Below are 14,856 nucleotides of genomic sequence, written 5' to 3' on the forward strand. Positions count from 1 at the left end.
ATAAACCCCAGTTGATCATGGTGTATGATCCTTTTAATGTGCTGTTGGATTCTGTTTGCTAGTATTTTGTTGAGGATTTTTGCATCTATGTTCATCAGTGATATTGGTCTGTAGTTTTCTTTCTTTGTGACATCCTTGCCTGGTTTTGGTATCAAGGTGATGGTGGCCTCGTAGAAGGAGTTTGGGAGTGTTCCTCCCTCTGCTATATTTTGGAAGAGTTTGAGGAGGATAGGTGTTAGCTCTTCTCTAAATGTTTGATAGAATTCGCCTGTGAAGCCATCTGGTCCTGGGCTTCTGTTTGTTGGAAGACGTTTAATCACAGTTTCAATTTCAGTGCTTGTGATTGGTCTATTCATATTTTCTATTTCTTCCTGATTCAGTCTTGGCAGGTTGTGCATTTCTAAGAATTTGTCCATTTCTTCCAGGTTGTCCATTTTATTGGCATAGAGTTGCTTGTAGTAATCTCTCATGATCTTTTGTATTTCTGCAGTGTCAGTTGTTACTTTTCCTTTTTCATTTCTAATCCTATTGATTTGAATCTTCTCCCTTTTTTTCTTGATGAGTCTGGCTAATGGTTGATCAATTTTGTTTATCTTCTCAAAGAACCAGCTTTTAGTTTTATTGATCTTTGCTATCATTTCCTTCATTTCTTTTTCATTTATTTCTGATCTGATTTTTATGATTTCTTTCCTTCTGCTAACTTTGGGGTTTTTTTGTTCTTCTTTCTCTCATTGCTTTAGGTGCAAGGTTAGGTTGTTTATTCGAGATGTTTCCTTTTTCTTAAGGTAGGATTGTATTGCTATAAACTTCCCTCTTAGAACTGCTTTTGCTGCATCCCATAGATTTTGGGTCGTCGTGTCTCCATTGTCATTTGTTTCTAGGTATTTTTTTATGTCCTCTTTGATTTCTTCAGTGATCTCTTGGTTATTTAGTAGTATATCGTTTAGCCTCCATGTGTTTGTATTTTTTACAGATCTTTTCCTGTAATTGATATCTAGTCTCACAGCATTGTGGTCGGAAAAGATACTTGATACAATTTCAGTTTTCTTAAATTTACCAAGGCTTGATTTGTGACCCAAGATATGATCTATCCTGGAGAATGTTCCATGAGCACTTGAGAAAAATGTGTATTCTGTTGTTCTTGTATGGAATGTCCTATAAATATCAATTAAGTCCATCTTGTTTAATGTATCATTTAAAGCTTGTGTTTCCTTATTTATTTTCATTTTGGATGATCTGTCCATTGGTGAAAGTGGGGTGTTAAGGTCCCCTACTATGAATGTGTTACTGTCGATTTCCCCTTTTATGGCTGTTAGTATTTGCCTTATGTATTGAGGTGCTCCTATGTTGGGTGCATAAATATTTACAATTGTTATATCTTCTTCTTGGATCGATCCCTTGATCATTATGTAGTGTCCTTCTTTGTCTCTTCTAAAAGTCTTTATTTTAAAGTCTATTTTGTCTGATATGAGAATTGCTACTCCAGCTTTCTTTTGGTTTCCATTTGCATGAAATATCTTTTTCCATCCCCTTACTTTCAGTCTGTATGTGTCTCTAGGTCTGAAGTGGGTCTCTTGTAGACAGCAAATATATGGGTCTTGTTCTTGTATCCATTCAGCCAATCTGTGTCTTTTGGTGGGAGCATTTAGTCCATTTACATTTAAGGTAATTATCGATATGTATGTTCCTATTCCCATTGTTTCAATTGTTTTGGGTTCGTTATTGTAGGTCTTTTCCTTCTCTTATGTTTCTTGCCTAGAGAAGTTCCTTTAGCAGTTGTGAAGCTGGTTTGGTGGTGCTGAACTCTCTCAGTTTTTGCTTGTCTGTAAAGGTTTTAATTTTTCCATCAAATCTGAATGAGATCCTTGCTGGGTAGAGTAATCTTGGTTGCAGGTTTTTCTCCTTCATCACTTTAAATATGTCCTGCCAGTCCCTTCTGGCTTGCAGAGTTTCTGCTGAGAGATCAGCTGTTAACCTTATGGGGATTCCCTTGTGTGTTATTTGTTGTTTTTCCCTTGCTGCTTTTAATATGTTTTCTTTGTGTTTAATTTTTGACAGTTTGATTAATATGTGTCTTGGTGTATTTCTCTTTGGATTTATCCTGTATGGGACTCTCTGTGCTTCCTGGACTTGATTAACTATTTCCTTTCCCATATTATGGAAGTTTTCAACTATAATCTCTTCAAATATTTTCTCAGTCCCTTTCTTTTTCTCTTCTTCTTCTGGAACCCCTATAATTCGAATGTTGGTACGTTTGATGTTGTCCCAGAGGTCTCTGAGACTGTCCTCAGTTCTTTTCATTCTTTTTTCTTTATTCTGCTCTGCAGTAGTTATTTCCACTATTGTATCTTCCAGGTCACTTATCCGTTCTTCTGCCTCAGTTATTCTGCTATTGACCCCATTTTTAATTTCATTTATTGTGTTGTTCATCGTTGCTTGTTTCATCTTTTGTTCTTCTAGGTCCTTGTTAAATGTTTCTTGCATTCTGTCTATTCTATTTCCAAGATTTTAGATCATCTTTACTATCATTCTTTTGAATTCTTTTTCAGGTAGACTGCCTATTTCCTTTTCATTTGTTAGGTCTGGTGGGTTTTTATCTTGCTCCTTCATCTGCTGTGTGTTTTTCTGTCTTCTCATTTTGCTTATCTTACTGTGTTTGGGGTCTCCTTTTTGCAGGCTGCAGGTTCGTAGTTCCCGTTGTTTTTGGTGTCCCCAGTGGCTAAGGTTGGTTCAGTGGGTTGTGTAGGCTTCCTGGTGGAGGGGACTAGTGCCTGTGTTCTGGTGGATGAGGCTGGATCTTGTCTTTCTGGTGGGCAGGTCCACATCTGGTGGTGTGTTTTGGGGTGTCTGTGGATTTATTATGATTTTAGGTAGCCTCTGTGCTAATGGGTGGGGTTGTGTTTCCTGCTAGTTGTTTGGCATAGGATGTCCAGCACTGTAGCTTGCTGGTCGTTGAGTGAAGCTGGGTGCTGGCGTTGAGATGGAGATCTCTGGGAGATTTTCGCCATTTGATATTATGTGCAGCTGGGAGGTCTCTTGTGGACCAGTGTCCTGAAGTTGGCTCTCCCACCTCAGAGGCACAGCACTGACTCCTGGCTGCTGCACCAAGAGCCTTTCATCCACACAGCTCAGAATAAAAGGGAGAAAAAGTAGAAAGAATGAATTAGTAGAAGAAAGAAAGAAAGAAAGAGAGAGAGAGAAAGAAAGAGAGAGGGAGAGAGAGAGAGAGAGAAAGAAAGAAAGAAAGGAGGGAGGGAGGGAAGGAAGGAAAAAAGAAAGGAGATAAAGTAAAATAAAATAAAGTAAGATAAAATATAATAAAGTTGTTAAAATAAAAAAATAATTATTAAGAGAAAAAAAAGAAAAAAAATGTTTTAAGAAAGCAAAAAAACCCCAAAACGGACGGATAGAACCCTAGGACAAATGGTGGAAGCAAAGGTGTACAGACAAAAATCTCACACAGAAGCATACACACTCACAAAAAGAGGAAAAGGGGAGAAAATCATAAATCTTGCTCTCAAAGTCCACCTCCTCAATTTGGGATGGTTCGTTGTCTATTCATGTATTCCACAGATGCAGGGTACATCAAGTTGATTGTGGAGCTTTAATCCGCTGCTTCTGCGGCTGCTGGGAGAGATTTCCCTTTCTCTTCTTTGTTCTCACAGCTCCCAGGGGCTCAGCTTTGGATTTGGCCCCGCCTGTGCGTGTAGGTCGCCGGAGGGCGTCTGTTCTTTGCTCAGACAGGACGGGGTTAAAGGAGCCGCTGATTCCGCGGCTGTGGCTCACTCAGGCCGCGGGGTGGGGGAGGGCACGGAGTGCGGGGCCAGCCTGCGGCGGCAGAGGTGCGCGTGACGTTGCAGCAGACTGAGGTACGCCGTGCGTTCTCCCGGGGGAGTTGTCCCTGCATCCCGGGACCCTGGCAGTGGCGGGCTGCACAGGCTCCCCGGAAGGGGGGTGTGGATAGTGACCTGTGCTCGCACACAGGCTTCTTGGTGGTGGCGGCAGCAGCAGCCTTAGCGTCTCATGCCCGTCTCTGGGGTCCGCACTTTTAGCCGCGGCTTGCGCCCATCTCTGGAGCTCCTTTAAGCAGCGCTCTTAATCCCCTCTCCTCGTGCACCAGGAAACAAAGAGGGAAGAAAATGTCTCTTGCCTCTTCGGCAGGTGCAGACTTTTCCCCGGACTCCCTCCCGGCCAGCCGTGGCGCACTAACTCCTTCAGGCTGTGTTCACGCCGCCAACCCCAGTCCTCTCCCGGCGCTCCGACCGAAGCCCGAGCCTCAGCTCGCAGCCCCGTCCGCCCCGGCGGGTGAGCAGACAAGCCTCCCGGGCTGGTGAGTGCCGGTCAGCACAGATCCTCTGTGCAGGAATCTCTCTGCTTTGCCCTCCGCACCCCTGTGGCTGCGCTCTCTTCCGCAGCTCCGAAGCTTCCCCCTCCGCCACCCACAGTCTCCACCCGCGAAGGGGCTTCCTAGTGTGTGGAAACCTTTCCTCCCTCACAGCTCCCTCCCACTGGCGCAGGTCCCGTCCCTATTCTTTTGTCTCTGTTTATTCTTTTTTCTTTTGCCCTACCCAGGTACGTGGGGGGTTTCTTGCCTTTTGGGAGGTCTGAGGTCCTCTGCCAGCGTTCAGTAGGTGTTCTGTAGGAGTTGTTCCACGTGTAGATGTCTGGTTATCTATTTTAAATAGAGTAGTGTGTATATGTCAATCCCAATTTATCCCTATCCCCACCTTTCCCCTTTAGTAACCATAAGTTTGTTTTCCACGTCTGAGTCTGTTTCTGTTTTATGCGTAAGTTCATTTGTATCGTCATTTCCACTTCCAAATAAGTGATATCATATATTTGTTTTTGTCTGACTTACTTTTGTCTGACTTACTTACTACCTAGGAGTTCACTGACTAGAGAAAACAAGATCCTTGCATTGAAGCTTAAATTCTATTGCTGGCGGGGAAGAGGGGGTGGGGAGGTAGATAACATGCCAATGAGTAAATATAAAATAATTCTGTTAGTGGTAAGTATAAAAAAAGAGAGAAGAAAAATATATTTGAGAAAACATCAGTGTGCTAGGGGTTAGGAGTGCAGGGATGCAGGCTGCTCCTGTTTTGTAGCGTGGTCGGGGAAGGCATCGCTGATAAGGTGCCAGGTGACCAGCAGTGTGATGAAAGTCAAGGAGAGGTTCCTGTCCTTGCTGGAGAAGGATGGTCCAGGTGATGGCTCCGAGGAGCATGCTTGGCGTATTCAAAAGGAACAGCCGGTGGCCAGTGTAGTTGCATCCTTGGGCGTGCTGTTCCTCCTGACAGCTGCGGGGTGTCTCAATGCTTCCCAGGAAACCACTGTGGGGTTCCTGGAGTCCTTCTCCTGGAGAGTAGCCTCAGGTCTTTGCACTCTCCCGAGCCCAGTCGACTTACAGCCCCTCCAGCAGGAAATCTAATTTTGCACACCGTGGGGCACGTCCGCAGTCTGACTTACTTACTTAGTATGATAATCTCTAAGTCCATCCATGTTGCTACAGATGGCATTATTTCATTCTTTTATGGCAGAGTAACATTCCATTGTGCATATCACATCATCTTTATTCATTCCTCTGTCAGTGGACATTTAGGTTGTTTCCATGTCTTGGCTATTGTAAACAGCACTGCAATGAACATTGGGGAGCATGTATCCTTTCGAACCATGGTTTTCTCCTGAAATATGCCCGGGAGCGGGATTGCTGGATCATATGGTAGCTCTATTTTTAGTTTTTTTAAGGAACCTCCGTACTGTTTTCCTTAGTGGCTGTACCAATTTACATTCCCACCAACAGTGTTGGAGGGTTCCCTTTTCTCCACACTCTCTCCAACACTTATTGTTTGTAGACTTTTTGATGATGGTAATTCTGACTGGTGTGAGGTGATATCTCATTGTAGTTTCGATTTGCATTTCTCTAATAATTGGCAATGTTGAACATCTTTTCTTATGCCTGTTGGCCATCTGTATGTCTTCTTTGGAGAAATGTCTATTTAGGTTTTCTGCCCATTTTTTGATTGGGTTGTTTGTTTTTTTGATATTGAGCTGCATGAGCTTTTTGTAAATTTTGAAGTTTAATCCCTTGTTGTTTGCATCATTTGCAAATATTTTCTCTCATTCTGTGGGCTGTATTTTCGCTTTGTTTATGGTTTCCTTTGCTGCACAAAAGCTTTTGAGTTTAATTAGGTCCCATTTGTTTATTTTTGTTTTTATTTCCATTACTCTAGGAGATGGCTCAAAAAAGGTTTTGCTTCGATTCATGTCAAAGGGTGTTCTGCCTTTGTTTTCCTCTAAGAGTTTTATAGTATCCAGTCTTACATTTAGGTCTGTAATCAATTTTGAATTTATTTTTGTGTATGGTGTTAGAGAATGTTCTAATTTCATTGTTTTACATGTAGCTATCCAGTTTTCCCAGCACCATTTATTGAAGAGACTGTATTTTCTTCATTGTATAGTCTTGCCTCCTTTGTCATAGATTAATTGACCATAGGTTTATTTCTGGGCTTTCCTGTTCCATTGATCGATATCTCTGTTTTTGTGCCAGTATCACACTGTTTTAATTACTGTAGCTTTGTAGTATAGTCTGAAGTCAGGGAGCCTGATTCCTCCAGTGTCATTTTTGTTTCTTAAGATTGCTTTGCCTATTCGGGGTCCATACAAATTAAAATTTTTTTGTTCTAGTTCTGTGAAAAATGCCATTGGTAATTTGATAGGGATTGCATTGAATCTGTAGCATGCTTGTGATAGTATAGTCATTTTGACAATATCGATTCTTCTAATCCAAGAACATGGTATATATTTCCATCTGTTTGTTTCAGCTTCAATTTCTTTCATCAGCATCACATTGTTTTTGGAGTACAGGTCTTTTGCCTCCTTAGGTAGGTTTACCTAGGTATTTTATTCTTTTTGATGCAATGATAAATGGGATTGTTTCTTTAATTTCTCTTTCTGATCTTTTGTTGTTAGTGTATAGAAGTACAACAGATTTCTGTGTATTAATTTTGTATCCTGCAACTTTACTGAATTCATTGATGAGCTCTAGTAGTTTTCTTTTAGGATTTTCTATGTATAGTATCGTGTCATCTGCAAACAGTGACAGTTTTACTTCTTTTCCAATTTGAATTCATTTTATTTCTTCTTCTTCTCTGATTGCCATGGCTAGGACTTCCAAAACTATGTTGAATAAAAGTGGCGAGAGTGGACATCCTTGTCTTGTTCCTGATCTTGGAGGAAATGCTTTCAGGTTTTCACCATTGAGTATGATGTTGGCTGTAGTTTTGTCATATATGGTCTTTATTATGTTGAGTTAAGTTCCCTCTGTGCCCACTTTCTGGAGAGTTTTCATCATAAATGGGTATTGAATTTTGTCAAAAGCTTTTTCTGCATCTTTTGAGATGATCGTACAGTTTTTATTCTTCAGTTTGTTAATGTGGTATATCACAGTGATTGATTTGCGGATATCAAAAAATCCTTGCATCCCTGGGATATACCTTGCATCCCTGAGATATACCACGATCCTTGCATCATGGTATATGATCCTTTTAGTGTATTGTTGGATTCAGTTTGCTAGTATTTTGTTGAGGATTTCTGTGTCTGTGTTCATCAGTGATATTGGCCTGTAATTTTCTTTTTTTATGGTATCTTTGTCTGGTTTTGGTATAAAGGTGATGGTGGCCTCATAGAATGAATTTGGGAGTGTTCCTTCCTCTGCAATTTTTTGAAAGAGTTTCAGAAGGATAGGTGTTAACTCTTCTCTAAATGTTTGATAGAATTCACCTGTGAAGCCATTTGGTCCTGGACTTTGGTTTGTTGGGAGTTTTTAAATCACCGTTTCAATTTCAGTACTTGTGATTGGTCTGTTCATATTTTTTATTTCTTCATGGTTTAGTCTTAGGAGATTGTATCTTTCTAAAATTTGTCCATTTCTTCTAGGTTGTCCATTTTATTGGCATATAGTTGCTTGTAGTAGTCTCTTATGATCCTTTGTATTTCTTTGGTGTCAGTTGTAACTTCTTCATATCTAATTTTATTGATTTGAGCCTGCTCCCTTTTTTTCTTGATGAGTCTGGCTAAAGGTTTATCAATTTTGCTTATCTTTTCAAAGAACCAGCATTTAGTTTCATTGATCTTTTCTATCACTTTCTTTGTCTCAATTTCATTTATTTCTGCTGTAATCTTTATGATGATTTCTTTCCTTCTAATGACTCTGGGTTTTGTTTGTTCTTCTTTCTCTAATTGCTTTAGGTGTAAGGTTAGGTTATTTATTGGGGATTTGTCTTGTTTCCTGAGGTAAGATTGTATTGCTATAAACTTCCCTCTTAGAACTGCTTTTTCTGCATCCGATAGGTTTTGGATCATCATACTTTCATTTTCATTTGTCTCTAGGTATTTTTGGATTTCCTCTTTGATCTCTTCAGTGATTCATTGGTTGTTTAGTAGCATATTGTTTAACCTCCACATGTTTGTGTTTTTTACAGTTTTTTTCTTGTTGTTTATTTCTGTTCTCATCGCGTTGTGGTCAGAAAAGATGCTTGATATGATTTCAGTTTTCTTAAATTTACCGAGGTTTACTTTGTAGCCTAGCATGTGATCAGTCCTGGAGAATGTTCCATGTGCACTTGAAACGAATCTGTGTTCTGCTGCTTTTGGACAGGATGCTCTATAAATATCAGTTAAGTCCCTCTGATCTAATGTGTCATCTAAGGCCCATGTCTCCTTATTGATTTTCTGTCTGGATGATCTGTCCATTGATGAAAGTGGTGTGTTAAAGCCCCCCCCCCCCATTATTGTGTTACTGTTGATTTCTCCTTTTATGGCTGTTAGTATTTGCCTTATATATTGAGGTGCTCCTGTGTTGGGTGCATATATATTTACAATTGTTATATCTTCTTCTTGGATTGATCCCTTGATCATTATGTAGTATCCTTCTTTATCTCTTGTAACAGTCTTTATTTTAAAGTCTGTTTTGTCTGATCTGAATATTGCTAATCTAACTGTCTTTTGATTTCCATTTGCATGGAATACCTTTTTCCATTTACTCACTTTCAGCCTGTATGTATCCCTAGATCTTAAGTGGGTCTGTTGTAGACAGCATATACATAGGTCTTGTTTTTGTATCCATTTCAGCCAGTCTGTGTCTTTTGTTTGGAGCATTTAATCTGTTTATGTTTAAGGTAATTACCCCCACCTCCGATACCAGCAGGTAGGTCTGGCCCAGGCTCTTATGAGGTCACTGCTTTTTCTCCTGGGTCCTGGTGTGCACTAGACCTTGTGTGTGTCCTCCAAGAGTGGAGTTTCTGTTACCCCAGTCCTGTGGAGCTCCTGTGATCAAACCCTGCTGGCCTTCAAAGCCAGGTGCTCTGGGAGCTCCTCCTCCTGATGCCAGACCTGCAGGCTGGGGAGCCTGACGTGGGGCTCAGAACTTTCACTCCTATAGGAGAACCTCTGAGATATAATTATTTTCCAGTTTGTGGGTTGCCCACCCAGTGGGTATGGGATTTGATTTTATCACAGTTGTGCCCCTCCTACCATCTTGTTGTGGCTGCTTCTTTGTCTTTGGATGTAGGATATCTTTTTTGGTAAGTTCCAGCAGTTTTTTGTCAGTGGTTGTGCAGCAGTTAGTTGTAATTTCGGTGTTTTTGTGAGGGGGGTGAGCTCACATCCTTCTACCCAGCCATCTTGTTACTGCCCCCATCCCCAGTGACTTCATCTTAGGTTGTTTATCCCAGCCCTTTCCTCTGACCTTGGGTGCAGAATGAGCAGCAAGTCAAATACAAGAAAGTTCAAAGGAAAAAGCACGTTAATATGTTTTTTAAAAGTGATATTAGTGTACGTTGACCTTTCCATGTTCCCTTGGAGCCTTCTACCCTTGGGCCCTCCACGAATGGTTCCCGTAGAGAACAGTGGCATCCCCACTTCTGTATCTTGGGCCCAGACACACTGAGCAGTACTTGTCAAAGTGAGGTCTTTGGTCAGATGGTCTGAGTCAGAATTGCTTAGGGAGTATGTTAAAGTGCAGGTGCCTGGGCTGTCTCCAGACCTGCTAAATCACTCTGGGCAGTGATACTTAGAATTGGCACTTTTAAAAGGTCTCTTCCCACTGCCCCCTGGCCTAGGAGTGTTATACACACTAACTTATTTAAAACAGCTTTATTGAGATATAATTAAAATACTGTAAAGTTCACACCTTTAATGTGTACAGTTCAGTGGTTTTTAGTATATTTTCAGGGTTATCCAACTATTACCATCATCTAATTTTAGAATATTTTCATCATCTCAATAAGAAACCTTGTAAATAGACTATTCTCCAGAGAAGATATATAAATGGCCAATAAGCACATGAAAAGATGCTCAACATCATTAGTCATTAAGGAAATGCAAATCAAAACCATAATGAGATACCACTTCACACCCACTAGGAGGGATAAAATGAAAGACAGACAATAACAAGTGTTGGCAGAGATGTGGAGAAATTGGAGCCCTCATACGCTGCTGGTAGGATTGTAAAGTGGTGCAGCAACTTTGGAAAACAGTACAGCAGTTCCTCAAAATGTTAAACATAGAGTTACCACATGTCCTAGGAATTCCACTCCAAGAGAAACAAAGACATATGCCTGCACAAAAACATGTACAGTGATGTTCACAGCAGTGTTATTTATGATAGCCAAAATCCAATGGATGAATGGGTACACAAAATGTAATTTATTCCTAGAAGCAAAAATGAACAGATAGAACTACATAAAACTCAAAAGCTTATGCACAGCAAAAGAAACAACAAAATGAAAAGGCAGCCTACAGAATTGGAGAAAAATTTTGCAAATCATATATCAGGTAAGGTGTTATTATCCAAAATATATAAAGAACTCATACAAGCAATAACAAAAAACCCAACAATCTGGTTAAAAAATGGGCGGAAGAACTAAATAGACATTTTTCCAAAGAGGACATCAAAATGGCCAAGAGGCAAGATGCTTAACTAAAATGCTAAGTGAAACAAGCCAGACATAAAAGGTCACGTATTGTATGATTTCATTTATATGAAATAGTCTAAAATGGGCAAATCTGTGGAGACAGAAAGTAGATTAGTCATTTCCAGGGGATGTGGGGTGGCGGGATATGACTGCTAACAGGTAGAAAGCTTCTTTTTGGGGTGATGAAAATAGCTTGGATTTAGGTAGTGGTGATGGTTGTACAGCTCTGAATTATACTAAAAACCACATTTGTACTTTAAAATGGTGAATTCTGTGGTATGTGAATTATATCATTATTGATATTTTATTGTTATAAAAACTTTTGTACCCATTATATACACAAAAACATTTGCAGAAGAAAAAGTAACCTAATGTTTTAAATTTAGGACTGAAAGTCAAAAACGTTTGGGGGACTTTGACTCAAATGACTCAGCCCTGCTCTCTTGTGAAAAACTAAGCCAATTTAAGTGACTTGGTACCAAAAGGTACTCTATAGAGATCACCCCGTACCTCTTCCAACCCCTTATTTTATGGAAGAGGATACTGAGGTTGGGGAGGAGCAGGTGACTTGGCCGGGACCACAGGGTCGCACTGCGCGTCCAGGAGGCCCCATGGAGCTGTCCTTTCCCACCTCTCTCCGACCTCCCCCTCCACCCCTGCCCCCTAAGTAATTAGTTGAGCCCCTTGTCAGCTGTGCTGAAAATCGTAACTAAGGGCTGTTATTCATAACCCATGACGTGCGGAGATGCATTGAGGATGCACCAGATGAGGACACGGGGGGTGGAGAAAGATGCCTCTTTACGTGTCTGAACAAGGTCAGCTCTTCTTTTGGGGATGAGAATGGTTAGCATTTGTGTATCCCAGGTTGGCTGTAAGACGACAAACAAGAAAAGGAGGCAGTTCCTGGTTTTTGGGCCACGGTTGCAGGGTCATTGAGGACATTGAACGTTAAGACACTCTTACTAATAACAGAGGAATGTTGGCCGAATGGGAGCGATGACCTGCCCAGGGCTCTTTACCCTTTTTCTTCAGTGGAGTTTTAAATTCTCGACAGACGAGCACAGCTGTCCCCAAAACCCAGAACACTTGCCTTTCCAGATCAATGCAGTCCCCTAAAAGCATGTTTTGAAATGACTAAGAAGACACTGTGACAGTCACCTTATTGCTACTTTGTAATAAGTTTAAAAAATACTACAATCAAACCTTACAGTGTTGTACCCCATGATAACCTAAAACACGGCCAGCAGTTGGCTTCCGAATGTCTAGAAGTCTGGCCAGAGGGCTGTGCACGTCTGTTCCATCATCTGATTAATTTCACGTAACATGACTCTGAGTTTTCTGTGATTGAATTTTTTTTTTCTTTTGGACCCCATCTGTAGCTTTATCAAAGTTGTACCGTGTTTGAGTAGCTCTGCAGAAATAGCAATGACCCCTTTCTTTAGCACAAAGCCTTTTATAGCCAGCTCTGGCCTCTTTCAAGCTGCATTAACATTTAAACATAGTTTTTAGAATAGTTAAAATTACAAAGCACTTTGCTCTATTTTTTTTTTTACTTAATATTATTTGTATTTTTGCATAAAGCTGCATTATTTTTCATGTTGATCCTTTTTAATGGTTATGTAATCAATGAATTGAGCTCTTACAATATAGTAAATCAGACCCCTAAAAGGACACATTTAGCTTGATTCCAGGATTTTTGTCCATTGCGGAAACCACCAACAACAAAAACTCCTGTAATCAACATCCCTATACCTACAGTGAGTGTTCTTATGAATTATTTTTCGAAGTCTGTTCCATGAACTACCTGCATCAGAATCACTGGGGGTGGGAAAGGGGAGCGGGTCTAAAATGTATTGATAGATTCTCAGGCCTGGTCACACACCCACCAATTTGGACTCTGGGAGGATGGAATCTGAAAATCCACATTAGTAAATCTCCTAAGGGACTTTCATGCTGACTAGAATTTGAGACTAGCTCAAAAGGTAAACTTCTTAGAAGAGGCTGCTAGGTAGTTCATTATAATGACCACGATGGAGTGCTTACTAGGTACTAGCAGGCACTGGATACAGCATTTAATCTTCAAACAATACTGTTACTTTTTCTACTTTAGCAGGTTTAACAGGAGTGTCAGACCAAGTAACGTTGCCAAGTTTAGCGGGCCAGTATCTCACGGGACTAGTATCTGCGCCCTTGTTCTTAATCGTCCACGCGTTTCTATCATAAACAGCAGTCCATCTGTGAACCTTCACTTTCTACCTCGTTTAGTCCCATTGGAGAGAAATTAGAAAAACCTTAGATTCTGGCCTCAGACCTTCCTGTCTGGAGCCAGACGATGAGCTCAGAACAGTCTCTGTGAGAAACACCCCGTGGAATAAGAAAAGTGGAGGTAGCAGGGTTTCTTCTCATTTCCCGGGGTTCAGATGCTGTTAGGAATCTCACCTGCGCTCGGTCGGTCAGAAGCCAGCAGGTCAGATGCAGAGGTGGAGAGGGTGGCCGGCACGGGCATTTGTGCGCTAAGCGATGTGGAAGCGGACACCCCAGAGGTCCGTGGAGTTGTAGTCTGGGCCCTCATGGCCTTGAAATTTAATTTCTCTCTAGCCACAGGCTGGTAGCTACGAAGAGCGGGGCCAGACCCACTCAGAAAATCTGGATTGAAAAGGGAAAACAAAGGTTAACTCTGGAGGGGCTGAGGGTAGACCTGTATGAGAAACAAGAACAGCGTTGCGGAGAACAAGTGCTTTTTCTCCTGGTCTTGAAGCTTTGAATCCATATGGAAAGAAGTGATGATTAGATGGACGAGGGGTGCGGGGGTGTTTTGAGGAGAGAAAGCGAAGTCTGGCTGAGAAGCTAAGGACGCAGGGCCACAGCCAGAGGCTTGTGGGGAACCCTGCCGGGGGAAGGCACAGGGAGCTCCTGGCTTTTGGCGAAAAGTGTTTTGAAACCATTTAGAACAGTATAGAGTAGGGGTCAGCAAACCTTTTCAGCAAAGAGCCATAGAGTAAATATTTTAAAGCTCTGCCGGCCGCGTGGTCTCTGCTTAGATAGTACATAAATGAATGGGCGCCCATTTTCCATGCCCGTTAGGCGCAAGTCTGCAGAGGAATGACCATTGGCTTTGGAATTAGCTGGACTGGGTTTCAACTGCAGTTCTGACCTCCACTGGCTGGGGAGAGGTAGGCTGTGTAGCCTGATGGTTAAGAACTTGGGCTCTGGAAGTGGAGGGTTCAAGTCCTACCTCCACCACCCATGAGCTGTGTCACCTTAGCTAAGGCCCTTCTCTTCTCTGAACTCCCCTGTCTCAGAGCTGTGGTGAGAATTATATGAGCCAAGCACCTTTACACACACACACACACACACACACACACACACACACACACACACACACACTCTCAGCACAGTGGTGCCTGGCATGTGGTAAGTGCACAGTAAATATTAAGTTAGTATTACTGGTCTCTGAGCAGGGGATTCCTCATCTATTACCATCCACTGAAAGGTTTTGCCCAAAATCTATTGTAGTGAGTCATATTATTTTCTTCCCAGTTGACGGAGCTGGCAGTCCACCCTCTGAGGACGTTTGCACGAGCCTCCTATGGCGAGCTTTACTAGGGATTCTGTGCTGGGATTCCAGGCTCAGTCGACAGTCCCTGTAACTAGGCTGTGAGGATTAGAGAATCTTAGCATCCTCATGAGATGGGACCACCGTAACCTGCCCTGATCTGAAAGCAGTCAAACGGTTCAGCCTTCCAGTGCCCAACCCTGAACTTGGAAGTGGGACAGAGAGGCCTGATCACGGACCCTTGCATCAAAGCCTCTGATGAGAGGCCTCATCAGACCCTTGCCGCAAAGCCCCGTCCTTCACGCCCATAAATTCTTATGAAGCTCA

General features: G+C 41.8%; 1 protein-coding gene across 1 annotated transcript in view; it reads left to right on the top strand.

The window, feature by feature from the left end:
• VWA2 (von Willebrand factor A domain containing 2) overlaps positions 1-14,856 on the top strand; it is a gene marked incomplete at both ends in the record, with an annotated part of 57,671 nt that overhangs the window by 27,498 nt on the left and 15,317 nt on the right.

Source organism: Grampus griseus (genome assembly GCF_964374135.1).
Source record: "Grampus griseus genome assembly, chromosome: 16".
NCBI lineage: Eukaryota > Metazoa > Chordata > Mammalia > Artiodactyla > Delphinidae > Grampus > Grampus griseus.